This window comes from Bos indicus, chromosome 4, assembly GCF_029378745.1.
Source record: "Bos indicus isolate NIAB-ARS_2022 breed Sahiwal x Tharparkar chromosome 4, NIAB-ARS_B.indTharparkar_mat_pri_1.0, whole genome shotgun sequence".
NCBI lineage: Eukaryota > Metazoa > Chordata > Mammalia > Artiodactyla > Bovidae > Bos > Bos indicus.
The window spans coordinates 49751659-49779295 of record NC_091763.1 but is presented as its reverse complement, the minus strand read 5'-3'; the positions used below and the strand labels follow the sequence as shown (position 1 = coordinate 49779295).

General features: G+C 38.9%; 1 protein-coding gene across 25 annotated transcripts in view; it reads left to right on the top strand.

Moving 5' to 3' along the window:
* The window catches only part of NRCAM (neuronal cell adhesion molecule), a 317222-nt gene that overhangs the window by 106873 nt on the left and 182712 nt on the right, over positions 1-27637 (top strand). The window lies entirely within an intron of this gene.

Here is a 27637-nt window from a genome sequence, read left to right as displayed (position 1 = left end):
TAATAGGATAAATAAACCAACTCCCCTTGACAGGAGGGAGTGACTGTGTTCAGGGAGTGAGCTGAAGCTCAGGCAACAGAGGTCTGGACGGCAACAGAGGTTATTGGACGGTTGTATCAAGAGACACAAGCTTTTAGGAGGAGCCGGTACATTGTGGGTCCTAAGAACCTATCTATAAATGCAAATTCAACATCACCTGGCATTGGCAAAACTTCCCTATAAAACCAACCAAAATAAAGCTACCATCTCCCCCTTTAAAAAATTATTTTATGGGGGAATACTAGGAAGGTGGCAGGAAACTACTAAACCCTTAAAAAGAAAGCATGACCAAAGGACATTTGGTGAGGTGAAAGGAATATTTGTGATTTTCATGATTGACCTGTTAAGATTTCATTTGTAAGATTCTTACACAGACAAGCCAGTTCTTTTGGATGATAGGCTTCTCCACCATTCCTGCCATACTTGTCGTTTTCAAGGGATGGGAGGCCTTGATAGCCAAGGGAAGATAGATATATCTCTATATATTTTTCATTGCTGTCCCACACATCTTGCAAGATCTGAGTTCCCCAATCAGGAATTGAACCCAGACCCTTGGCAGTGAAAGCACCAAGTCCTAACTAGTGGACAGCCAGGAAATTCCTGCCAACAGAATAATATTTTAGCTTCATTCTTTCCTTTGTCAAATAGGCCACCTTAGCAGGGGGAGGGAAAAACATAACTAGAGAAATCTGAATATTTGTTCAGAATCTCTAATTCATTGTGTTGTATGTATGACTTATAGATGGACCTAAGTCAGGTTCCTTTGGCTCCTCTTTTGGCCTGTATATTTATGTTTTGCAGGCTGTAATAATAATTTTTTAAACAATCTTTTTTCAATTCCTGATTAAACAGATTTTCAGACCATGGCCATATACTGTTTTCCTGTTGGAGCATTTGTAAAAAAGGGATATATATACATTTCTAGTGTACACTGTTTTTTTTTTTTCTTTTAATGTACTTATTTCTGTTTGGCTGTGCTGGGTCTTTGTTACTACGTGGGTTTTTGTTTAGTTGCGGCAAGCGGAGGCTACTCTCCAGTTGCAGTGTGCAAGCTTCTCGTTGTAGCGGCCTCTCGTTATGGAGCGCGGGCTCTGGGGCACGCAAGCTTCAGCAGCTGGGGCACATGGACTCAAGAGTTGCAGCTCCCAGGCTCTAAAGCACAGACTCAGTAGTTGTGTAGCATGGGCCTAGTTGCTCCACCGCATGTGGGGTCTTCCAGGATCAGGGATTGACCATGTCTCCTGCTTTGGCAGGCAGATTCTTTACCACTGAGCCACCAGGGAAGCTCTACATTTCCAGTACACTGTTAATTAGCAGTGGTGATAAGGGTTTTTCCTGATTTTTAAAGATGGTGCTTTTAACATGTCACTGTAAACTGTGATATTTACAGTAAGTTTTGGGTAAATTTCTCTTGTCAGGCTAAAGAAGTTTCCTTTGCATCCTAGTTTTCTCAAAGCTTTCTCTTGAGTGAGCAAAGAATTTTATTGAATATTTTTCTGTAGTTGATGACTTGAGCATACAACATTTCTCCTTTAATGTTGTGATAGAGTGAATTGTTTAATATATTTTCTAATAATGAAACATTTATATTCCTTGGAAAATCTATTTTATATTCATACATTTTTAAGCACTGCTGTATGTCTCATTCAGCAGTATCTAGTGGAATTGAGAGCTAGGTTTTGAAGGCTGTCTAAAGTAACTTGTGGCTCCATGATTCTGCGATTTGTTTTCAAGGACTCCCTGATTTATATAAACTTAGAGAAGGATGGGTCCATGATATTTTTCCCTCATGGGAGGAAACTGAAACTGGAAAATATTAAACAACCAATCTAACATCACACGTTGGAAACAGAGTTATGTGAAGTGTTGGTACTTCCTGGGTTTGTACAATTCTGTGACTTCCTAGTTTATGAACCCAGCGTTTCCTCTGGACAGTGGAGATCATAACAGCCCTACCTCGTGAAGCAACAGCTCATGTAAAGTACTTTGTCCGGTGCCTGGCACATGGTGAGAAACTCACTCATTCATTCATTCTTTCAACACATACTCATTGCACACCTGCTATGTGTTGTGAAGCTGAGGATACAGTAGAAAGTAAGACAGAAGAGGTGCTTGTTTCCAAGAAGTTTATCTTCTAGTAGTGAGAGACATCCTAAATTCACATAAAAGAAAATGGAAAGCAGTTATAAGATTTCCAGAATGGAGGGAGCATGATGCAGTTCAAGGAGATGATTGGTACTTGGCTGGGGGAACAGACCTTAGGAGGCAAATATGGAAACTATTAATGTTCTTTGAGGCAGGTAATGATAGTGGCTTGACAGAAATGGTAATAGCAAAGTTGGTAAGAAATGGATCTAGAATATACTTCTGAAGCATAATCAATGGATTTGCTGATGGGTTAGTCATGTAAGTGAATGTTAGAATTTATTTTTAAGCTAACAATTTATAGTTGTGACTACTGTTGATATATGGGTGTGGGAAAAAAGGACAAGCCAGGCTGATTGCTAGTTTTCTTTATTTGAACAGCTAAGCCATTCTCTTTACTGATATCAGAATGTTTAGGGAAACAGAAGATTTTTCCCACAAAGGGAAATAAGAGTTGATTGTCATTAAAAAATTATCCATCATTTTCTCAGCCTTCTGATTATATTCTGACCCACATTGCTTTTTGTCTTTTCTTCTCCAAATATTTATGAATTTATGTTAAGGGGATAAAAAGAACATTTATTTTAGTTAAAAATAAATATAAAATGTAAGGAGAGCTTTATTTTTGACCAATCAACTTTCTCTTTTTATTTTCAATTACTTTTTCATTGTAGAAATATGGAATATTTTTATAATATGGGGGCTGCTGCAAAGTGTGTAAAATATATTTTTTCACTAAAAGAAAATATATGGGGACTTCTCCAGCAGTCTAGTGGTTAGGACTTGGCGCTTTCACGGAGGATTGCCAGCTCTGTTTCCTGGTCAAGGATCTAAGATCTTGTAAGCTGCGTGGCATAGCCAAAAAAGAAAAGAAAACATATGTATGTAAACATGTTCATTTTCTTGATCACCCTCTAGCATTGCTCTCTCTAAGCTGCTTCCTAGTGTGATTTATGTTTATTGTTAGTACCTGTCAAGTAAAACACTGTCAGAAAAAAATTTGCAACATATAAAAAAAGTTATTTCTAAATGTAGTTATTTTTTATAACAGCTTCCAGAAATGTTACATGAAAAATCTATTTCCTCCAAACTGTAAGGATAAAAACCTATATCACAGGCAGGACAGCCTTTCTGACATCCAAGCAGATCTGATACTTTATTATATTTGCTTTCTTGAGTTGTTCTTCTGATGCTGGCGTATCAAGGAAAATTCTCTTTGACTTTAAAACAGACCACTTTTCAGTACTTCTTTGATTAGATTATGCGTAAAATGTTTATGTCTGCCACTCACTGGAGATTAAGTAATTAAGATGCTCTTAATATTGCAAGAGAGACATTACAAGTCTCATTATTTTAATGGACTGGTGGGCTCCAGGGGGTTGATAATAGGCTACAACATCTTGCATTCCAAGTTAGCAAAATTTAGTTTTGCCCGTTTGGCACCCTGAACTTGCAAGCTTTTGATGACTCAAGCTTTCAGAAGGAAGTAGTCTTAGATTAGTTCTTAGGGGGATAGGCCGTTCTTACAAATCATTGTCATCAGCAGTATCATCCACACAATGGCGGCCTTATTACTAGCACCACTCAAGAACTAGCAATTCCACAGGCAGACGGTCAGTGGTCTTCTCATCTGTGCTTTGAGAGGGGTCCCTGAGGCCCTGAGGCACTCTCAGAGCGATGGCACAGCTGTCTCTGCTTTTTTATGAGCTTATCTTTTAGAGCCTTCACGATGGATGACTAGTAGGTCTGTACCGTCTACATAACTGCAAGGCAGTGTTTGCATTGGAAGTGCAAAAAGACAACTATTTTCTTTTGTTAAGTTTATATTATCTGGTTCCAAAAGTACCCATAACTCACTTCTTAAAAAGCCAGAAAATGATGACCAAAGTCTTGAGGTACAACTTCTGTTTCATCTTTGCAAATCTCTAATGAATTGAATTGTTTAAACCTGTCACAGCAGTAAGTCCAGTGTCTCCCTCTCCAGGTTCACCCCTCCTTCTGGGTTGTCAAAAACTAAAGGGAAGCAAATATGAAGTCTCAGGAACTCCAGTCCTAAATCTTTCCAAAATTCTGTGCTCAGTGGAGAGAGCCCTTATCTAGGCGGCCGAAGAGCGCTGCTGTTTCATGCAACTACCAGCGTTGCCTCTTGGTCCCCTGTGGTCCCATGATGAAGCTAGTCTACTCTGTAAGGTACCTGATGTCCCATCTTCCTGGGGAATGCATTATGGCTTTTATTTATTTATTTTTTTTAATCTTTTTGGCTGTGTCTGTGCTATATGTGAGGTCTTAGTTCCCTGACCAGGGATTGAAGCTGCACTCCCTGCATTGGAAGGCATAGTCTTAACCATTGGACTGCCAGGGAAGTCCCACATTGTGGCTTTTAAAAGGAAGTAATGTTATCCCCTCCATGCCACACTTGATCAAGTGTTGTAATAAATCATCTGTTGTATGTCAAGCACTGTTCAGTATGCCAAGAATACCAGTGTACCAGTGGGGAATAAAAACCCAAACAGACAAGCTTCTGCAGGTAGCATGTATTCTACCGGGGGGTCCCAATCAATGAGCAATTGATGAGTAATCTATTTTATATAACACCATGAGAAGAAAGATGTTACTAATTTACATATGGGTGGGGACCCACTAAACAGAGCCTGCCCCAGTGGCCCTTTGTCACAAGTCTAAACCTAAGTCAGCTTATACTTACAGTAAACCCTCTAGGGAATCCGAATGTATACTGATCACAATCCTCCAATTCAACTTACCTAGCTTACTTATTCCAGAGAACAAGACCTGCTCCCCGTGTAAGTAAATGCCCCACCTCCTGGCCAGTCATGCCTTATTTCCAGGTTGCCTCTTAACTCCCTATAAAACTCATTCTTGCCCCCAAATCTATTGGGAACAGTGCTCTACTGCTTGGGAGGCACTGTACTTTCCCAATTCATGGGTTGTTTCCCCTTGAATAAAGGACATCTGACCTGTTACTAAATTGTTTTGGTGTTGTCATTTGATACTACCAAGTAAACTGACAAACCATCTACTGGAAGACTTGTAATTTCAAAATGTTGAACCATAAAAGAGAGCGAGAGAAGAGAGAAGAAAAAAGAAATAAGCTAGGTTATCCCCATAGAAGGCTCTGAGATGAGGATTTGACTGCACCTAATTTATTTGGGAGCTGGCCCCAGGAAGTACCCACAGGGGAGTGGGCCCATGAAATTAGGAAAGAGAGAAAGCCAATTGGGCCATAATGCTGAGCAGGTAACCTTATTACCTGTGGGCAAGTGAAACTCAGTCCCACCATGAGCTTTGGGAGTTGTTTTAGAATATGCCTCAGTGTCGTCACAAGCACAGGGTAAGGAGGCAGGGAGGTTTGTCTACCAACTCCTATTGGTCACTGAAAGAGTGTCCACTCAGGTCATGTGTCAGCTTCTAGTTCTTAAGCCTGCCCTGTTCAGAGGCTGAGCACCCCTGGGAAACCCTCCTGGTGGAGAATGGCAGATGCTGACATAGGCAGCCGTCTGTGTACCTGGAAGGATGAGTGCCAAGGGGATGTTGGAGGACCACCACCAGTATCTGTTACAGTGAGTATCTCAAGATTGTTGTCGTTCAGTCACTAAGTCATGGCCGATTCTTTGCAACCCTATGGACTGCAGCTTGCCAGGGTCCTCTGTCCTCTACTGTCTCCTTGAATTTGCTCAAACTCGTGTCCATTGAGTTGGTGATGCCAAGCAACCATCTCATCCTCTGCTTCCTCCTTCTTCCCCTGCCCTCAATCTTTCCCAGCATCAGGGTCTTTTCCAATGTGTCAGTTCTTCACAGTACCAAAGTATTGGATCTTCAGCTTCAGCATCATTCCTTCCAATGAATATTCAGGATTGATTTCAAGATGGTTGAATGGTAATTTTAGATTATAATAAATATCATGTTGGAGAATAGATTCATGTGTATGTGTAACTGAATCATGTTGCTGTACTCCTGAAACTAACACAACATTGTTAATCAGTTATTCTCTGATATAAAATAAAAATTTTTTAAATACCTGGCAGAAGTAAAGCGGAAGAAAATTGTGGGGGTGGGAGGAGGGATGCCATTTTAGAGAGTATGGTGAGAAGTGGGCATTTGAGAAAGCGACGTTTGAGTGGAAACCTGAGTGTTGAGAATTGAAGTATGGGTAGATCCCAGGGAAACATCTCCAGTAAAAGCTCTCAACTGCAAGAAGTCTTGTTAAGTCCAGGGAATTAAAGGTGAAGCACAATCAGCAGTGGGGCAAATGATAAAGGATTCATTGGGTCAGGTAGACAAGGGCCTACCTGCACAGAACCTTATAGCTGTGGCAAGGCATTGGGGTCTTATTTTGAATATGAGGAGAAGCTTTTAGAGGGTTTTGGGCAGTATGTATGATCTAGTTTTATTTTAAACCATCTTTGTGATCCTATGTGGGAATAAGAGTAGAAACCAGAGGTGGACTGGGAGACTATTGTAACCATTCATGTGACAGGCTGCTGTGACTTAAAGCATAGAAATAGAAATATTGCAATGAGAGATATTCTTATGGTAAAGGGGTGTGCTTCCTGTTCATGTAGAAGTGATATCCAACCAATAAGAGTCAAAGGATGAACTAGGTAGCAAATAAGATCCAAAAAATATAATCATTGACTGAGAACAAGATTTAAGAGTTAATAACTAAGTACAAACTTACAGAGCAGTACCAAGTACGTGCTGGGCTTCATCGCTCAGTTGTGTCTGACTCTTTGCGACCCCATGGACTGTAGCCTGCCAGGCACCTCTGTCCATGGGGATTCTCCAGGATACCAGAGTGGGTTGCCATGCCCTCCCCCAGGGGATCTTCCTAACCCAGGGATCAAACCCAAGTTTCCTGCATTGCAGGCAGATTCCTTACCGTTGAGCCACCAGGGAAGCCCAGTAACAAGTATAGTGACATAAATATGCAGAAAGTCAAAGAGCCAAGAGGGACAAAGCAATAACAAAAATAAAATGTAACCGAGCTATAACCTGGGCTGGTATTCTTGGCCACTCTCTGGGACATAGAGTAACATTCAATTACATAATCCCAAAATTTCTGAAAAATCATGTTGAGTGTAAATGAGCTTTTGTGTATGGGGATTTTTGCCCATCACGTAGCAAAGCTTTCCCTAATGTTCTTTGCCAATACATCCATCTCCTCACATGGCTCACCCACTCCTTGCCCTCTCCTAAAAACTTGCCTTCCCAGGTCTAAATTTCTAAAAACTCTACCCACAAAACTTAAGCCCGTGGCGCCCTTCCCTCATTCATTATCCTAATAGCTACTTAATTGCTATTTTTTGCTTTTCATCCCCTCCCCCAGAGCCCACTGTTCTGCTGTCAGTCCCTTAGGTGAAATATTTCTGAGTCTTAGATTCCTTTCTTGAGGTTAATAGTCTCTTTAACTCACTCTTCCCTCACAGCCCTCAAGCTCAGCTTAACAAAGCTTGTCATGCTCTGAACATACCTTGTCGCTACCCCCTGAGCCTTTGCTTTTTCTCTTTCCCTCTTCTGGAATTTTCTGTCATGTCTCCTACATACACACACACCATCTCTGCCTACACACACACAAAAATATATTAGGTATCAAGTCTCTTTCTTAAACCTATTCCTTTACTCGGTGCATCCCAGCAGAGATTTAGCAACTCATAAAGTAGCACAGGTGAAAACATTAGCTAAAGATTTGTTCATTTATTGAGTGCCTACTTCATACCAATTTTTGTGCTTGGTGTACAAAGATGAATATGGCATGTAGTTGCTAGCCTTAAGAAGCTCAGTCCAGTAGAAGGTTTGAATGTGTAAATATACCCTCACTGAACATGAGGAGTATGGTGATTGAAATATGTAGAGAGTATGGAGTCTGGGCTGTTCACACAGAGCAAATTAGATGGAGGTATTCAGCTTGCAGGCCCAGAGCCAAGACTAAGCTGAACCAAAGGCAGAGGTCTCAGTACCAAGGAGAGCACCTCACGCACCCAACCTTGAGGCATTCTTCACATTTTTGGAAGTAGCTCGAAATTTTCTGTTAGGCTCTATCCTGACAAGCAAGCATTTCTGGCTTAAATGACCCTGGTTGGACATATACTGGATACCTTTGAGTTAGGAAAATACTCCTTCAACTTATGAAGTTGGAGGGTTTTAAGATTGCAGACAGTTGAGGAATTTATATCCTTAGATGGTTCTCTTGGATCATATTCTCAGGGATAATTCTTATTCTAAAAATTAAGATGGAACCCAGGACTTTATTTTGTTGGGATTTTTCCCTCTCAGTCTTTGGGAGATTGTGGTCTAATGCCTGCCTAATTTAGACAGAATGGATCTCTTCAGGCATTTTGTTTGTTTGTTTTAACATCTGTCTGGCAACATTATTTTCTTCCTTGAGATGTTATACATTTCTAGAGTAGCACAGTTCCAAAGAAATATAATAGGAGCCACATATGGAATTTTAGGTTTTTTAGTAGCCACATTATAAGAAGAAAAATGAGGAAGTTTCCTGGTGGCCTGGAGGTGAGGATTCTGGATCTTCACTGGCCCAGGTTCAGTCACCACTTGGAGAACTGAGATCCTGAAAGCTGCATGGCATGGCAAAAAAAATAAAAACAAACAAGTGAAATTAATTTATCTTTAAACCCAGTGTATCTAAAATGTTATTTCAACATGTAGTGAATGTTAAACAGTGAGATTCAGCACATTCTGGCTTTTCTGTTAATGTTCAAGACCTAGTATATATGCTCTTGCAGCACATTTCAGTGCAGACCAGCTGCGTTTCAAGTGCTGTTTCCACACGTGGTTCATGGCTGCTGCGTTGGACAGCACAGCTCTGATGTTAGGGAGTCTGTCTGTACTCACGCTCCAGCCTTTCTGCCACTTCATATTTCCAAATCCTTGTGTATTTTGGCCAGAAAAACACCATCCCTGTAAAAGATGATATCAAACCAAGTACTTTTGGTCCTCTGTTTACAACTGAGTAGGAGGTAGGAGGGAAGAATGTTTAAGTCTTAAAATAAATTTGTGTATGTTTTAATTTTTTTAATTGTAAAAGTCACACAACATAACACATACTACTTTAACCATATTTAACTGTACAGTTCAATGGCCCTCAGGACATTGACCTTTTTGTGCAATTCTCACCATCATCCATCTCCCGAATTTTCCACCTTCCTAAACTGAAACTCTGTCCCCACTAAACACTAACTCCCCATCCCCCATCCTTACCCCCCAACCCTGGCTCCTGGCATTTACCAAAGTACTTTCTGACTTTTTAAGTCAACCTAATGGAATTAATCATCTAGTTGAGTGGAGTGAGGAGAAAAATGGATTCATGAAGGAAAACAAAATCCTTATTCTGTACAGATCTGTTTCATAATGAGGAAAACTAATACTAAGGAGGATAATATGATTCCTTCCCTTGAAAAACATTTTATAATATTAAACAGTATATTCTGTTGTGGGGTGGGGACAGAGGCAAGAGTGCTGGAAGTCAGACTGAAATTTTAGTTTTAGTTCAGTTTAGTTTAGTTTTAGTTAGATTTAGATTCTTTTTAAAAAATTTATTGTTTTGGAGTATAGTTGCTTTATAATGCTGTGTTAGTTTCTACTATATAGCAAAGTGAATCAGCCATACATATATTCCCTCCGTTTTGGGTTTCCTTCCTGTTTAGGTCACCATAGAGCTTTAAGTTGGAGAAGGAAATGGTAACCCACTCCAGTATTCTTGCCTGGAGAATCCCATGGACGGAGAAGCCTGGTAGGCTACAGTCCACGGGGTCACAAAGAGTTGGACACGACTGAGCAAGAGCTTTAAGTAGAGTTCCCTGTGCTATACAGTAGGCTTCATGGGTTATCTGTTTATATCTAGGACTGCATATATGTCACTCCAAATCTCCTCATTCCTTCCATCCTTCCTTCCCTCTTGATACCCTTACATTCATCCTCTATGTCTGTGTCTTTGTTTCTGCTTTGCAAATAAAATCATCTGTACCATTCTTTCTAGTGTCTACATTTTTGCATTAATATATTTGTTTTTCTCTTTCTAGCTTAGATTTAGATTCTTGAACAAGTAAATTAACCTGTCCAGCCCTTAGTTTTCTCATCTGTAAAATAAAGGGATTGGGATGGATATCTCTAAATTCCTTTCACCCCTACATTGATGCTGCCTCTTAAATAAATTCCACAACCTATCTCCTCCCTACCTATATAATTTCTTACAGAGCTACCACAGCTAGTCTCCCCAGCAATGTCTCAAATCTATCCTGTTCTCTCTATCACAAAAAACCCTTTCTAAATAAAAGTCTTATCATCTCGTGCTTAATGTCCCTCAGTGGCTTCTGGTCCATAGCAGTTAGCATGGCGTGCTTTTATCTGCTCCCACAGACACACTCCATATTCTGGCTTTATTGGACTACTGCAGCTGCTAGGGCTCTCTTTGTCAGCTCAGGTTGTTTTAACAAAATACCAAAGACTGGAAGGCTTAAACAACAGAAATTTATTACAATTCTGGAAGCTGGTAACTCTAAGAGCGAGATATTGGCCAACTTGGTTTCTGGTAAAAGTCTCTTCCTGGTTTGTAGACTGCTGCTTTCTTGCTATGATGTCACATGGCTGGGAAAGAGGATCTCTCTTATGTCTCTTCTTATAAGGGCACTAATCCCATTCATGAAGGCTCCACCCTCATGACCTAATTACCTCCCATCTCCATCACACTGAGGATTAGGGCTTCAATATATGAATTGGTGGTGGTGTTGGGGGACGGTGATACCATTCAGTCTATAGCAGGGAAGCAACGGACCAGCTTTCAAGGAGATTTGGGAAATAATTAGCTCAACCCCCAGTTGCTATTATAAAAACTCAAACATATAATACAGGATTTTATAATGGTGTGCATGTCATTTTTGTACAAGTTCAGTACTTAGGCAGGTTTTCCTTATTTTGAGACAAAATGCTTTCCATGAGATATTGGGAATTTTGTGTTAGTTTTAATCTTAATGATTACCTAGTCAGACACCTCACTGGAATGAGGAAACTGGTATCTAGAAAGGTAGAGTAATTTGTCAGCATCGCACATCACACAGCTCACCAAGATTCATAGCTGAACCTCAAATCCAGGCTTTTTCATTCTCTCATTCTTGTATTTCCATGTATAACATATACGGTAAAGAATCAGTTCCTTATTTGACTGCACCTCTTTACTCCATTTTTTTCTTCTTTATAAAATATAAAATCTATTCCAAGGGTCCACATTTCTCATCCTCAGTTCATCAGGTACTGCTAATTGGTTTCATGACAGCTTCCCTAGATTGGCTCTAATCCTAGTCTCTGGATAGAGTCAAAATCAATCCTTCCTTCTTGGCTTCTTCCTATTCTTGATCCTTGACTTCATATAACTAAAGGCATTAAGAATGGCCCTGGTGTCTAAAATATATATATATTTTAGAAATAAGACTAAGACTTTATTACTCATAAACAGCTTCTGATCATCTCTGTCTGCTTTGGTTTTTCTCAACTATCAAATGAGAAACATAAACTAAATCATTTCAGTGATTTTTCCTGCTATAAAGTTTCTGTCTATACCCAGATGCCACTAAAATGTTACATTTCACACAGTAGTCATTCTGTAAATATTTAGGGACTTGATATTAATGGAGCAAAATGTGGATAATGCTAAAACAGGAATTCCTTGAATTTTACTCTTCATTGGCCCGCATCTGCTGCCATAGGAGAGCAGTACATGCTATGACTTTCCATAACTGCAAAAATGAGTAAATAAATTATGGAAACATCAGATGTGTGGATCAGTCTTTCACTATAATACATAATGTTTATTTTTATTTTTAATAATTCGCCAGAAAAGCCCCTCTGACGATTGTATATCTTACTTAGTTAGTTTAAAAGTGTCTCTTAATTTAAAAAGGAATCCATTTCATGGTTTGTAGGTATTTATTTATAATTATTTAAGGGATTTGAAAGCTGTCATTTTATAGGTAAAAATGATTCTACTTTTAGCTCTTTACTAGCATTTTCAGTGTGTCTGGGAAAATTTTAAGATATATCAGGATGATGAAAGAGCTTGAGTTTAGTGGGCCTGCATACCATTCAGGTGGGTATTTTCCTTATAGAAAATCTTGTAGAACATTGTTAAGCTTTGAGTGAACCCTAGAAGGATCTGGAAAGCTGTGCAATTGGCTGGCACAATATTGAGGGTGGAGAGAGCAAATCAAGAGAGCCTTGTAACTTTTAATATATTTGTAGTCAACACCTAAGATTTTTTAAAAAATCAATGTATTGTTTAAAAAACAAATACCTTTAGCTGTTAGTCCCTACAGATAATTTTAAATCAGCTAATCTCTCTAGTTTGTACCCTTTCCAAAGCCTTCTTATGCTTTTCATTATTATATTTAGTAAACACTGCATCCAGTCTTCTGGGTGCATACAAATGGATACAAACACACCAAATGACAGACGCTCCACCACAGAGAGCTTCAAATTGGATTAGACAGCGGGAATGGGGCACTTGGAGGGTGGAAGAGGCTTAAAGTCTCCTCATGGACTGCCTGCTTCAGTTATGTAAATGAGTTGGGTGGTATCAGAACACCTTTTAAATATGAGTAATTAGCTACAGAAATTACGCTCCGCGAAACTGAACTAGAGAGAGATCATTTGAATGAAGCTGAGGTCATGGACTGCAAGCAGTTCACGTAGAGAGCAGAACAAAATGGGTCTATGGGGTTCCACTTGGGTGTAGGTCATTTCAAATCAAATAGATACAAGAGAGGCATTTTCAGAATTAGTGTTTTGACTGAAAGGTAGGTCATTGAAAGTATGTTTTTGTTCTTAATATTAATCCCCATACATGGTATCCTCTTCTGCTGGTTGGGGAAAACAGAAAGAGGAAAAAGTCTGACAACAAAGGGAAAGAGTGGCCCATTAACAGAGCGGGGTGGAGTCCTGCATCATCCTCTGTGAGCTGGGAGCTTTCCGAGGAGTGGCGTCTGAGGCCTGGAGGACAGTGCACAGGCAGTTTGTAGCTACACTAAGATTTCTGTGCTTCAGAGGAGGAGACGGTAAATCTGAAAAGCACAAAAGAGCATTTTTTCACTCCACCACTCCAGGATTAACTCTACGGGGACAAAACCTTGCCCATGTTTTTGGAGACATCTGGGTGAGGTTAGCAACTAAACACTTTCCACATCCTTTAGGGATGGAAGAGGGATCAAAATAGTTAAATCTGAGATGTCTTGAGCATTCTCAAAATTACTTCCCCTCATTTGGCAGCCAGCCAGCCAGCCCCTTGTCTGTGCAGGGAGGGGGAAAAAAAGGCTGGTGGGACATGAACCAGCCAAATGTGGAATTGAAAAGAGACGTTTCAACTCTCTTGTCTTCTATTTTCTTTATGTTTGGAGGGAAATAAAAAAGAATCTACTATCTGTCCTGTGAAGGAAAGTACCACAGTTGCATATATTTCTTCATAAAGCCAGTTATGAGTTATGATTTGGATAATGTGGTCAATTTGAAGCTGAATGTAAATTCTCCTGTCATGGTACCTGTGGTCTCAAGGAGTGCCTACTAGATTCTACCACTCGGGTGTGTACACTAACCAATCCCAGCTCCACGGTTAGAATCCTAGCTTACACAGTAACATTAGGCGAGTTACTTAACCTCACTTAATCTCCACGTCCCCTTCTATAAAATGATGGTAATAATTAGAAACACATCATTGTATTACTGTGAGGATTAAATTCATTAATAGATGTATGTGTGCCTAACACAGTGATAGAAGGAGTCAAGAAATGACTCTTTTTATTATAACCATATCCTAAGATATAAATAGCAAAAATGGGCCCATTTCCCCAATTTCTAATTTGTCTCTTCATTTCTCATTGCTTGTCTTATCTAAAATATTAAAAACATTGAGGATCTCATTTAATGCTTTCTTGATTACTGGTTATTATTTTGTATTCATTTTGAAATGATTAGAAGAAATCTAGTGGAGTGGGTGATGTTGCTCCAGCAGAGCCAGTGCCCCGCCCAGGTGTGTGAGAGTCACTGACAGGCACAGGCCTGTTACTGCAGTGGGCTTTAGAAATGCCACTAGAACATACATAGTATTTGGGGATATGGTTATGAATAAAAAAGTCAAGAAGCTGTGTAAGCTTTACAGGCGTGGATATACATGTAAACACATACATACATATGAAAGAGAAGATACACAGTGAGCTTGAAAAGAAGAAAACGAATGAGCAGTCCTGGATAAAAGAGATAAAGGCAAATGAAATTGCTTCCAGTTTTGTCTTTCTATTCTGTTCATTATTTCATTTTCTTTACTAAACAATTGTACTTGTTTTCCATTCTCTTTTTCAGTTAATCCTGAAGAAGGCAAGATAAGGTGGAGAGAATTTGTATGATAAATAATAAAAAAATGAGAGAGAAATTACATAATTTTTAAATAAAGAATTTATAAAATAGGCAGACATAGTGATTGTTAGATAAATATATGAAGTGATTGAGATATAAAGTGATTGTTAAAGTTAACATCATTAACCATTTACTAATAAATAAGACAATGCTTTCATGTATGTGGTATATTTCACTATGTGACTCCAGGTTACTACTGTTGGGGCCATGCGCAAATGGAGAAAATGTAGTTTGAAGGGGCAGAAAGACCTCAGGTTATAGACTGGTAAAGGGACAGAGCCAGAGTTTGAACCCAGGACTTTCTGACTCCAGAGTTCTTAACCACCAAACTCCTTTATGAAGAAATAGAAAAAATGAGCTGAAAAGGAAGTGGAGACATGACAGAATAACAGAAGAAAAGGAAAAAGAAAAATAATGGCAGGAGAATTGGAAATGATGGAATGATTGAAAGACTGTTAAAGAAAAGGGAGGAAGAACAAGGAGTGACAACACTGGAAAGAAGGGCACAGAGCCAAGAACTATGATTCATGATCAATATGTGGGGGAGTGAGGATGCTTCTCTTTCAGTTTAATGAATTTTTTCTTACGTCATTACAAGTTCATGCATAGAATCATTAGATAGGAAGGCATAGCTATATTCAGTCACTAAGAGTCTAACAGGTAATAGGTACCTGCAGTGTACAAATACAGTGGTTGGTATTAAAGTTAACAAAATAGTTTATAATTCAAGAAGAGAAGAAGAAACAATTACATTTTTTAGGAGCTAAATCAACTAAAAAATGGTAGCAAATGTAAGATAAGTGCTTGATGATGAGGTCTAAGGGCAGAGAGGCAGTTCTCGGATGGCTGTGTCCCTCAGTTCAGTTATCTGGAGGTAAATGAACTTGAACTTGGTATCGCTGGAAGGGGGAGATTTAAAGAAAGGGAGAGTGGTGTCTTTGCACAAAGGTGTGAAGCTCGAGTGGGCCTGGCATGTTCTGAACATTGGGGTAATATATGTTAATTGGTGTTTGGAGAGATTAGTATGTCTTACAGCTATTGAACTGGCCAAAATATTTTAAGATAACTACCAGAACTGCAAGATACAAAGGTGACCACATACATTTCTGGCTGCCCTAGATATAACTATTATTGTTGTTCAGTTGCTCAGTCATGTCCAACTCTTTGCCTCCCCAAGGACGGCAGCACACCAGGCTTCCTTGTCCTTCACCATCTCCCTGAGTTTGTTCAAAGTCATGTCCATTGAATTGGTGCTGCCATCCAACCATCTCATCCTCTGTCGTCCCTTCTTCCCCTGCCTTCAATCTTTCTTAGCACCAGAGTTTTTTCCAATGAGTCACCTCTTCACATCAGGTGGCCAAAGTATTGGAGCTTCACCTTCAGCATCAGTCCTTCCAATTAATATTCAGGACTGATTTCCTCTAGGATTGACTGGTTTGATCTCCTTGCTTTCCAAGGGACTCTCAAGAGTCTTCTCCAAAACGACTTCGAAAGCATCCATTCTTGGGTGCTCTCACATTCATATGTGACTACTGGAAAAACCATAGCTTTGACTAGACGGACCTTTGTCAGCAAAGTGACGTATCTGCTTTTTAATGGGCTGTCTAGGTTGCTCATAGCTTTTCTCCCAAGGGGCAAGCATCTTTTAATTTCATGGCTGCAGTCATCATCCACCATCCAGTGATTTTGGAGCCCAAGAAAATAAAATCTGTTACTGTTTCCATTTTTTCCCCATCTATTTTCTATGAAGTGATGGGAACAGATGCCATGATCTTAGTTTTCTGAATGTTGACTTTTAGGCCAGCTTTTTCACTCTTCTTTTTCACCTTCATCAAGAGGCTCTTTAGTTCCTCTTCGCTTTCTGCCATTAGGGTGGAGTCATCTGCATATCTGAGGTTATTGATATTTCTCCTGGCAATCTTGATGGAACCACTTAAAACGTAATGTGGAATGGCATTTCCATAAAGATGTTTTCACTTTGATTTATTTTAAGAAAAAATTTCAAAAACTTTCATGACTGGAGATAGAAATTATGGCACAGAAGTTCAACATTTCATATTCTGCATTCACTTGAAATTGCAAGTCTGAATTCTGTTAGCAATATGACAGTGTTTGTGAGATAATGTTAACTTAAAAATTAAAATATCAAGATTGCAGTTCTGTTGAAATTACATACACACAAGCATTCAGATAAGAACTGCAAAGAAATCCTGATTCATTGGAGATGGAATTGTGAAGATTTTTGTTTGTTTGTTTCTTCTAGTTTTGTTTAAGAAAAAGAAAGATGAGTAATGAGTAGGGTGAATTGTGGCAGAAAAGGTAAAAATCAGTTAAAACAGTTACCTTGATCTTTTAGGGATGCTTAACTAGGTTCTTGAACTTCTTATTATATGAACAATAGATTTTTGGGGACTTCTGAATTTTCTTGGGTTAGAGTTTCATAACTTTCAACAGAGTCTTAAAGTTGTTCATGACTCATCTAATACTTGGACTGAGAAAACAGATCTAAGGGAACCTAATTTTTAATGTGTCCAACAAATATTATTGTAATAACAGTAATGAGAGAATTTCTTAAGATTTTTTTTCTTAGAAGAGGTGGTAGATTTTACAGTTCAAACCTCTTTCTATTTTATTTTTATGAATGGATTGCTTCCGTATTATTCAAATAAGCTTTTAGATATCAGAAGTAAAGTCATTTTGAAAAAGGAACTTACGTATATTAGGAGGCACTGAGTCTAGAAAAGGGGTATATGTGTGTGTGTTTGAATATGTAATTAAGAACAGTTATGAAAAATTACTTTGACACTTAAACACACATCAATAATGTGTGGCTCTTTGGGAGGTCATTGCTTCGGCAGCTGCAACTATCAGAAAATACAAATGTGTTGTTTTACAAATGGTGGAAACAGAAATCATTTGCTCTAGAATCTAGGCTATATTTCTATTAAATAATTTGAACATTACTGGAGCTGGAAAATTCAAGGGAAGTAATGATTGAACCATATGATATTACCTTTTTTTTTTTTAACCTCTGTTGACTTACAGAAAGACAATTTCATGTGGTTTGATCCCTAACATACTTCTTATTCCTTATAACCTCTTTTTTCTCTATTCATTTCTATCCCTTCTTGTTTTATCTTTCCCAATTTATTTTTTATTAAAGTATAATTGATTTACAATATTGTTAATTTCTGCTATACAACACAGTGATTGTTATACATATATATATTCTTTTTCATATTATTTTCCATTATGGTTTATCACAGGATATTGAGTATAATTCCCTTTGCTACACATTGCATGCATGCTAAGTCACTTCAGTCATGTCTGACTCTTAGTGACCTCAGGGACTGTAGCCCGCCAGGTTCCTCTGTCCATAGTATTCTCCAGGCAAGAATACTGAAGTGGGTTGCCATGCCCTCTTCCAGGGGATCTTCCCAACCCAGGGATTGAACCCATGTTCCTGTGGCTCCTGCATTGCAGGCAGTTTCTTTACCACTGGTAGGACCTTGCTGTTTATTCATCCTGTATAATAGTTTGCACTTGCTAATCCCAAATTCCCAATCTGTGCCTCCCCACTCCCTTAATTTCAATTATCTAGTTCCCTGATCAGAGATTCATCTTGGGCTGTCTGCTTTGGAGCATGGAGTCTTAACCACTGGACCACCAGAGGAGTCCCCAGATTCATTCTTCATTGTAACCATGCCAGAGTCAGTGGTTCGGAAAGTCTGTATATATTTTGAACAGGTGAGGCAGGAGGAGAGAGATGCAGATTGAGAGAAAGAGAAAGAGCTGAGAATTAATAAATGTTTTGTTGCTATGGTGGTGCACAGATTCAGAAAGAATCTGTTCTCTTTAAATATTTAAAAGTGTACCAATTTACCTCAAAAACATTTTCTCTTGATCTCTCTCCTTAACTTGGCATTACCATGCCTTCCTAGAATCTTGACATTTTGACTTTCTGTAAATTATGGAAAAGCAATAGGCTGCCAGTCTACTGTGCCATCAAGTTATCTGTGGGGTTCCTGGGTCTCTGTACTGTATTTACAGAAACAGATGGCTCTTGTGACACTTTCACCAAATGACATGGCACTTAACTTGTCTCCATCATGTAGATTCACAGCTTTGAGAAACATGCCAGCTGATGCCTGTGAACTTGTGGATCTAGCATAGCATTTCAGGGTGGGAGAAAAAAAAAAAACAGTTAATTCATTTTCCCATTTAGTTTCTAGGCCCACTTTAGCAAAATTCTTCATCTCACATTCAGCCAGCTAATTGGCATCCTTTTTATCTCCTGTAAAGAAATTAAAAAGTAAAGCCTCCATCATTTCTGCACTAGGAGAACTTACAAAATGTTGCAGGAAACTGGCAATGAGTTGAACTTCGGCAGAGATAAGCGCCTGTGCAATAAGATGGTGAGGGCAAAGTAATAGTTTAGGGTAGGACTCTTCCATTCTGGATCTTTTGCTCCTTCATAGGTGGTTTTTATCATATTATCGTTTATTTAGTGCAAGCACTCATGTAGCATTTACTGTGTGCCAGGCATTGTTCTAAGTGATTTACAAATATTAACTCTCTTAATACTCAGAGAAACTTTAAGAGAAAGGTTCTATATTACCCTCATTTTACAAATAGAGATACTAAGGCACAGAGGTTGACTGTTCTGCTTGTGCATTATAATATTTCAAACTATAAAATTTGGATAGAAAGTAAAATTTTTAAAAACTGATATTTTCTTGGGAAGAAGGCTTAAATGGACATTTCTCCAGAGAAGACATACAGATGGCCAAAAGGCACATGAAAAAGTGCTCGATATTGTTAATTATTAGAGAAATAGAAATCAAAACCACAGTGAGGTACCACTTCACACTAGTCAGAACAGCCGTCATTAAAAATTCTACAAATAACAAATGCTGGAGAGGATGTGGAGAAAAGAAAACCTTTTTACACTGTGGGTGAGAAGATAAGTTCATGCAGCCACTATGGAAAACAGTAAAGAGGTTCCTTAGAAAACTAGAATTACCATATGATCCAGCAATCCAACTCCTGGGCATATATCAAGATAAAACTCTAATTCAAAGAGATACACGCACTCTGATGTTTATAGCAACACTATTTACAATAGCCAGAACATGCAAACAAACGTAAGTGTCCATTAACAGATGCATGGATAAAGAATATTTGTTGCATATATACAATGGAATATTACCCAGCCATTAAAAAAGAATGAAATAATGCCACTTGCCTCAACATGTATGGATCCTAGAGATTATCATATTTAATGAAGTAGTTCAGTTCAGTCGCTCAGTCGTGCCCGACTCTTTGCAACCCCATGAATCGCAGCACGCCAGGCCTCCCTGTCCATCACCAACTCCCAGAGCCCACCCAGACCCACGTCCATCGAGTCAGTGATGCCATCCAGCCATCTCATCCTCTGTTGTCCCCTGCTCCTCCTGCCCCCAGTCCCTCCCAGCATCAGAGTCTTTTCCAATGAGTCAACTCTTCACGTGAGGTGGCCAAAGTACTGGAGTTTCAGCTTTAGCATCATTCCTTCCAAAGAAATCCCAGGGCTGATCTCCTTCAGAATGAACTGGTTGGATCTCCTTGCAGTCCAAGGGACTCTCAAGAGTCTTCTCCAACACCACAGTTCAAAAGCATCAATTCTTCAGCACTCAGCCTTCTTCACAATCCAACTATCACATCCATACATGACCACAGGAAAAACCATAGCCTTGACTAGATGGACCTTTGTTGGCAAAGTAATGTCTCTGCTTTTGAATATGCTATCTAGGTTGGTCATAACTTTCCTTCCAAGGAGTAAGCGTCTTTTAATTTCATGGCTGCAGTCACCATCTGCAGTGATTTTGGAGCCCCCCAAAATAAAGTCTGACACTGTTTCCACTGTTTCCCCATTTATTTCTCGTGAAGTGATGGGACTGGATGCCATGATCTTCGTTTTCTGAATGTTGAGCTTTAAGCCAACTTTTTCACTCTCCATTTTCACTTTCATGTCAAAGGCAAATACCATATGATATCACTTATATGTGGAATCTAAAATATGATGCCAATGAACTTATGAAACAGAAATGACTCACATACATAGAGAACAAACTTATGGTTCCCAAAGAGGAAAGAGGGTAGAATATATTAGGAGTTTGGGATTAGCAGGTACAAACTACTGTATATAGAACAGATAAGCAACAAGATGCTACTGTGTAGCACAAGGAGCTATATTCAATATCCTGTAATATACCATAATGGAAAATAATGGAAAAAGGAATGTATATTTTATACATAGATAAGTGAATCACTTTGCTGTCAGCAGTAACTAACACAATGTAGTGAATCAGCCATACTACAATTTTTAAAAATTAAAACTTCTCATTGTATAGATACGTAATTTGGGGTTTAAATGAAGTATATCTGTGAAAAAGCACATCTAATATTTTTATATTCTACAATTAAAATGGGTACCACGTCATACGTGTAGAAAATCAGTTATACACCAGGAATGGCCGAGTCTGGACCACCTGCAGGGTGTTGTTGTTCAGTCATCCAGTTGTGTCCTATTCTTTGCGACCCCTGGGACTGCAGCACACTGGGATTCCCCATCCCTCACTGTCTCCCGGAGTTTGCTCAAGTTCATGTCCGTTGCATCAGTGATGCCATCCAGCCATCTCATCCTCTGATGCCCTCTTCTCTTTCTGCCCTCAATCTTTCCCAGCATCAGGGACTTTTCCAATAAGTCGGCTTCTCACATCAGGTGACCAAAATACTGGAGCTTCACCTTCAGCATCAATTCTTCCAATGAGTATGAGGATTCAGGTTTGATTCAGGGTTGATTTCCTTTAAGACTGACTGGTTTGATCTCCTGTCTGTCCATGGAGGACAGGATAGGGAAACAGAAAGCAGAGTGTAGATTTTGATGCCCAAAGTTACCAACGCCTGGTCCCCAAATTGGAGCCACCATTTTGAGAATGATGTGGTCCACAGGGTGGTAAGAGTTCATCGCCTCATGAGTTTAAAATGAGATATTCCAAAATGACGTTTTCAAAGCCAGAGCAGCTTTTATGGAAAGAGTTGTAGTTGTCAACTTCCACTTTGCTTAATAAAAATATATTGGAAGGTAACAGAATTACTTCCAAGGGCACCCTTCTGTGTAACAGTCCAAATGGTGCTGTTTTAAAATGGGGACAGTACCCACTCTTGTCATAAAAATGACAGATTTGATGATGACTTTGGAGGAGCCTATTAAACCTGGTACCTCCGTTTACCAAAAAATGTTTTGAGAAGCCCAGTGAGTAACCAGTGTGGAAAAGTAGCGGGTCACAGTGGGAGACAGAGCGGGAAGTGGGCCCGCAGAAGCGTTTAGCATTTAATGGGTCCACGGCTGTAGGGAAGCAGTGTGCCGAAATAATCCTGATTAGGCTCGGTCAGTCAAGCCGCATAATCACACTTGTCTCTCCTCCTTTCAGCCCTGACTGTTCAGAACACAATTGCCTTTTAAAGCACCGTTTTATAAGTAGTCCTTACGCTGTCCTTTAAAATAACAGCCTTCTTTCACATCAGTGTGTGAGCCTTTTTTCTACCTGTGGGAATAGCCCACTCGGAAAAGAAAAGGTTATGTTAACATATTCATAGAAAGACATAGGCACATTCTCTTTCCAATGGGAAGGTTTAAATTTTGAGAGTTTTTTTTTTTTTTTTTTTAGGTTAATTTGGGCTTTTATTTGCTGGTATAATTTAACTACAGTGCCCTGCAAACTTTTTTGATCTAAAAACTTCATTTTTATATCACAATCTAATAAACACACACATATGTTTTATATATATATATATATATACACGCATATATAAAAGTGAAACAAAAATTTTACCCAAAACATCTACCTTGGGTGTTATTTTTTTTGAGACCCTTTTAAAAGCAGTTTTAGATTTATAGCAAAACTGAAAGGAAGGTATAGAAATTTCCTGTATACTGCTTTCCCTCACATGCATAGCCATTATCAGTACAGTGATACTTTTTTTTTTTAAACCAAGGATGAACTGTATTGACGCATCACAGTCACCAAGGTCCCCAGTTCATCTTAGAGTGCACTTTAATGAGATGAGTAGTGTTGTACATTCTGTCAGTTTGGACAAAAGTATAATGACATATATCCATCATTGTAATGTCATTCAAATTATTGTCATTGCTCATACAAACTTCTGTACTCTGTGTATTCATCTCCCCAGTCACTCCAAAGAAATGATGGGAAAATACCCAAAGGGAAAGCAAGTAGAAATGCTGCTGTCTAGAGCAGTTTCTGTCCCCAACCGTGTGTGCCGTATATTGACACGTGTAGCTGATATTTTACTGTTTCCTGTCCGCTGGTACCATTAATAACATGTATACAGAGCAGCAGATATGTCATTAGGAAGAAGTAACTTTAAAGGCTTTCCCCCTCTACTTGTTTTATCTTTTAAAAGACTAAGAAAAAAAGTCTGAAAGTTAGTCTATGTTTTCCAAGTTTTTTGAAAGCATAAGTTTCTCAGTTTTTTCAAAGCTCATTAGGGCGTGTTCAGCAGAGAAACAGCTGCACAGAGGTAGACCCCGTCAGGATGCTCTGATGTCTCTACTTGCTTGGGCTTCCAAGCTCACGTGGCCCTGGTTGTTGTTAATCTCCCTGACACTGTGCTTTGAAGGAGACGGTGTTACATGTTGGTTGTGCTTTTGTGAAGAAAAGCATGATTCTAAGCAAGTGTTAAATGTTGAAAAGAGCTTTAAAGATATATATCCACCCATTGTTCACGACCATCACTGTAATAAATGGGGAACAGATTTTTAGGTTTTTTTTCCTATAGGAAGTAAATCACTGTCATTGAAAATCTAGTAAATGGACACTTTCTAATCTTGAACCATAGCTGGCGAATGACTTTTATTGACTTTTTCTTCTTTTCTTGAAGCTTTTTAAGAGAACCTTGAAGCTTGAAAATAGTCTTTAGAAATTTTACCAGAAACAAGGGGCTTAAGGATTTGTGGCAATGCCAACAATGAGGTCATAGCTATAAAAATACATACGACATTTCAGAACACCCTCCATTACTTTCTTCAGGTCTTCTTAACATAAAATCTAACCCTGAAGTATTTAGCACTCTAATGAAAATTCCTTCTATTTATTATTTTTATTTGTGTACTTATGTGTCAATAATACCTGGCTTATAAGAGTAATAATAGTCAATTTTTTTTAAGTTTTTACAAGTCAGATAGGTGAGTACTGATGACCATGGGAGGACTGAAATTGAGAAATAAGTCAGTAGGGGAAAGGAAACAAAGAAAAACAGTTATAGTATTTGTTTTTACTAAGGTCTCACATTGGATTATTTGAAGCACATAGGCTGCCATGGAAGGAGAAAAAGGCAGAAATGGTCGGTGGGAGTCTGGACGACAGGTTACACATGTTTGTGAAGTAGGTCCTGATGCTGGAAAAAAAACAAGCCCATCTTAAGCAGTTACTGTGTCCTGTAAAGAAAAAGTATTTAAGCAGTGACCAGAAAGGATTTCTAAGAGTTTTCTTAAGTTAACAGTAGATTTTATTATTATATGATCCAGCAATCCCACTCCTGGGAATATACCAAGACAAAACTATAATTTAAAAAGGTACATGCATCCCTGTGCTCATAGCAACACTATTCACAATAGCCAAAACATGGGAACACCCTAAAGGCCCATCGAGAGAGGAATAGATAAAGATGTGGTGCATATATACAATGAAATACTGCTCAGCCATTGGCAACAACATGGATGCAACTAGAGATTATCATGCTAAGTAAGTCAGAAAGAGAGACAAAATACCATATGCTGTCACTTACGTGTGGAATCTAAAATATGGCGCAAATGAACCTATCTATGAAACAGAAACAGACATAGAACCGACTTGTGGTTGCCAAGTGGCGGGTAGGAAGAGGGGTGTACTGGAAGTTTGGGGTAGGTAGATGCAAACTACTATATATAGAATGAATAAACAAGGTCCTAATGCATAGCGCCAGAGAGGGCAATGGCACCCCACTCCAGTACTCTTGCCTGGAAAATCCCATGGACAGAGGAGCCTGGTGGGCTGCAGTCCATGGAGTCGCGAAGAGTCGGACACGACTGAGCGACTTCACTTTCACTTTTCACTTTCATGCATTGGAGGAGAAAATGGCAACCCACTCCAGAATTCTTGCTTGGAGAATCCCAGGGATGGGGGAGCCTGGTGGGCTGCCATCTATGGGGTCGCACAGAGTTGGACACGACTGAAGCAGCAGCAACAGCAATGCATAGCACAGGGAACTATATTCTGTTCAGTATCCTGTGATAAACCATAATGGAAAAGAATATTTTTTAAATGGATCTATGTATGTACAAACTGAGTCACTTTTGCTGTACAGCAGAGATTGGCACAACATTGTAAATCAACTATAGTTCAATAAAAAATTGAAAAAGTAAAGAAAAAATAGTAAGTTTTTAAAAATAACACCTTACTTCTCCCATCAGAGGTGAAAATATGGCAGGTACCTTCTTTTTAAATTTTTTAGAATTGAAGTATAGTTGATTTACAGTGTTGTGTTAGTTTCAGATGCACAGCACATTGATTCATTCATACCTGTATATTTATATCTGTTCTTTTTCAGATTCTTTTCCCTTATAGGTTGTCACAAAATACTGACTAGAGTTCCCTGTGCCATACAGTAAGTCTTTGCTGGTAATCTTTGTTATGTATAGCAGTGTGTATCTGCTAATCCCAAGGCGGTTACTTCTTAAAACAATAATATTACCAAACCATCACCTATTGTGCACTTTGCTAAATAACTTGGAGCCACTAAACAGATTTCTCTTGCTTCTCAATGGATATGGGGAAATGTTTAACCCCCATTGTATTGCCACAAAGCCAGGCTGCCTGATCACCCTGGGAGGCCCTGGAGGTCTGAGCAGCTTTGGATCGCCGCAGAGAGGGCTTTACCATTTTACTGCACAGGGTCCAGCCACAGCAGGGATCAGAAGCCAGTGTTTTATCTGCAGAAATATGCTGGTAAGAGCTCTCTGAAATTTTCCTTTTGCTGCTGAAAAGAAATAGGAAGCAGTAAGATAACTTTATCTGTAAGGTAATATCTGGGCTTGTTTCTATACAGAGGGAGCGAGGTGTGACTGTTTCCTGGAAGGGATGGATCTTGGTCCCCTCTCCCAGGTAGCATTTTAATGATCTGTTTAAAACCCAAGCCAAAATTAGAATTGTATTCCAACCGTAAAGGCTGGTCTCAAGCTTTCTGATCTCTGTTCATTGATTTGATTTCATTTAGTGTGCTGATCTGGTGTGTGGAGTTTGTATCAAAAATCAGTGTCCTTCACATGGCTTGTTAAACACTGACAAGAAAGACTTGGATGGGTGCATGACAAATTTAGTTCAAGTATTTTTTCACCGCTCAACTGCAAGCATAGTTCAGGGAAAAGTAAGTACTCGTAGCTTATGTTTGCTCTCAGGCTATAGCAACAGAATGTCAGTGTATTTTGTCATCCTGCATATAGCTATTTATTCTTAATGGTCTCATGGACCATTTTTATATTACCTTGAAACAGTTTTCCAGCCAGGCTTTATCTGCTCTATTCCTGTTGTTCTTTACACTGTAATTATAGTACTTTCCATGCAGAAAATGTGGTATAAACTTTAGCCATTTCCCTTTTTTATTTGAAAGAGAATTCTATTGTCATTCTTTCTGCACTAGCTTGAGAATTTCCCGCAAGTTTTCTGTATTAGTTCTCCTGTATTCCACAAAGGTCAACAGAACAAGAAAAGCTGGATTAGAAGCACATTTTTTTTAAATGCTATAATTGGATTTGTTAGCTTTAGCTCATGAAGTATCTTCAAAGACCACCTGTGAGATTATATTCCACATCTCTCAGTTTTTTGACCCTCATGAGATGAAACATGGTTTAATTACACTAATGCAACAAAGTTTGGCATCCTTTAAAACAGCCCTGGAAATACTTGCTATCTGATTTTATTACAGCAGGACATAGAATAGTGTATTTAAAGACATTCTGCTCTTTTCCTGGGGCAGTTTTTTGTTATCGTTGATACTTTCTATTGACAATCGTAAAATAATGTAAAAATAACTGTAAAAGTAACATTCCTCTAGAGTGCTTTTCAGTTTGCAATGTCTAGTTTGATCCTCTTGGGCATATTTTCTGGAGAGGGCATGTCTTATGATCCCTATTTTAAGGATGAGAAAAGTGAGATTCAGTGGCAGGCTCCAAGCTCTGCAAGGAGGAACGTGCAGGGGTGGATTCTGACTTGGGCATTCGGACTAGTGTTCTCTCCAAAACATTGTAGCCTCCATGTGCTCAATGTTTGCTGTAATGATCAGGCTCTTTGAACTAAGTCCTTTAATGGGAAGACTCTGGCAACAGCTGGTGTTAGGTAGATTAAAAATATTAAAATCAAAGCCCTTGGTTTGAAAGTAGAATAATTAAGAGAGTGAGAGAAAAGAGAAGAAAGATGCCAGAATCACTGAGTGATGTTAAAAGAATTGAAGGATAAGGGCAACATGATTCATGAGGTTCATGCCTCCTTCCTTTTCTCTCTGTCAAAAGAAGTCTCCACTGCTTTCGTGCTTTTCTCCCTCATCACTGGATTCTTTTGAGAAATTTGCATTGCTTTGTTAATTTCATATAGGACTCAAAGAAAAGCACCTTTCTCAAACTTGATATTTATATTTCATTTCCAGAAAAGGAAATATTCAATCAATGAAATTTCCCTTTATATTACACGTGACCTAAGACTCATGCTTCTGTGAATTGTATCAAGAATAGTGTTTATTTCTGGTGTTAACAAGTTGCATTCATTTCCCATGGCTGCTTTCTTTTCATTCTGAGTTTTCCTACTCTTTAAATAACTGTGCTCTTAGATTTTAATTCTGCTACTTGGTCAACACTTCTCTTTGTCATTCTTGACTGTACTCTGCTTTTCATAGTTCCTTTCATTTTTCTCAGGAAATCTCATTA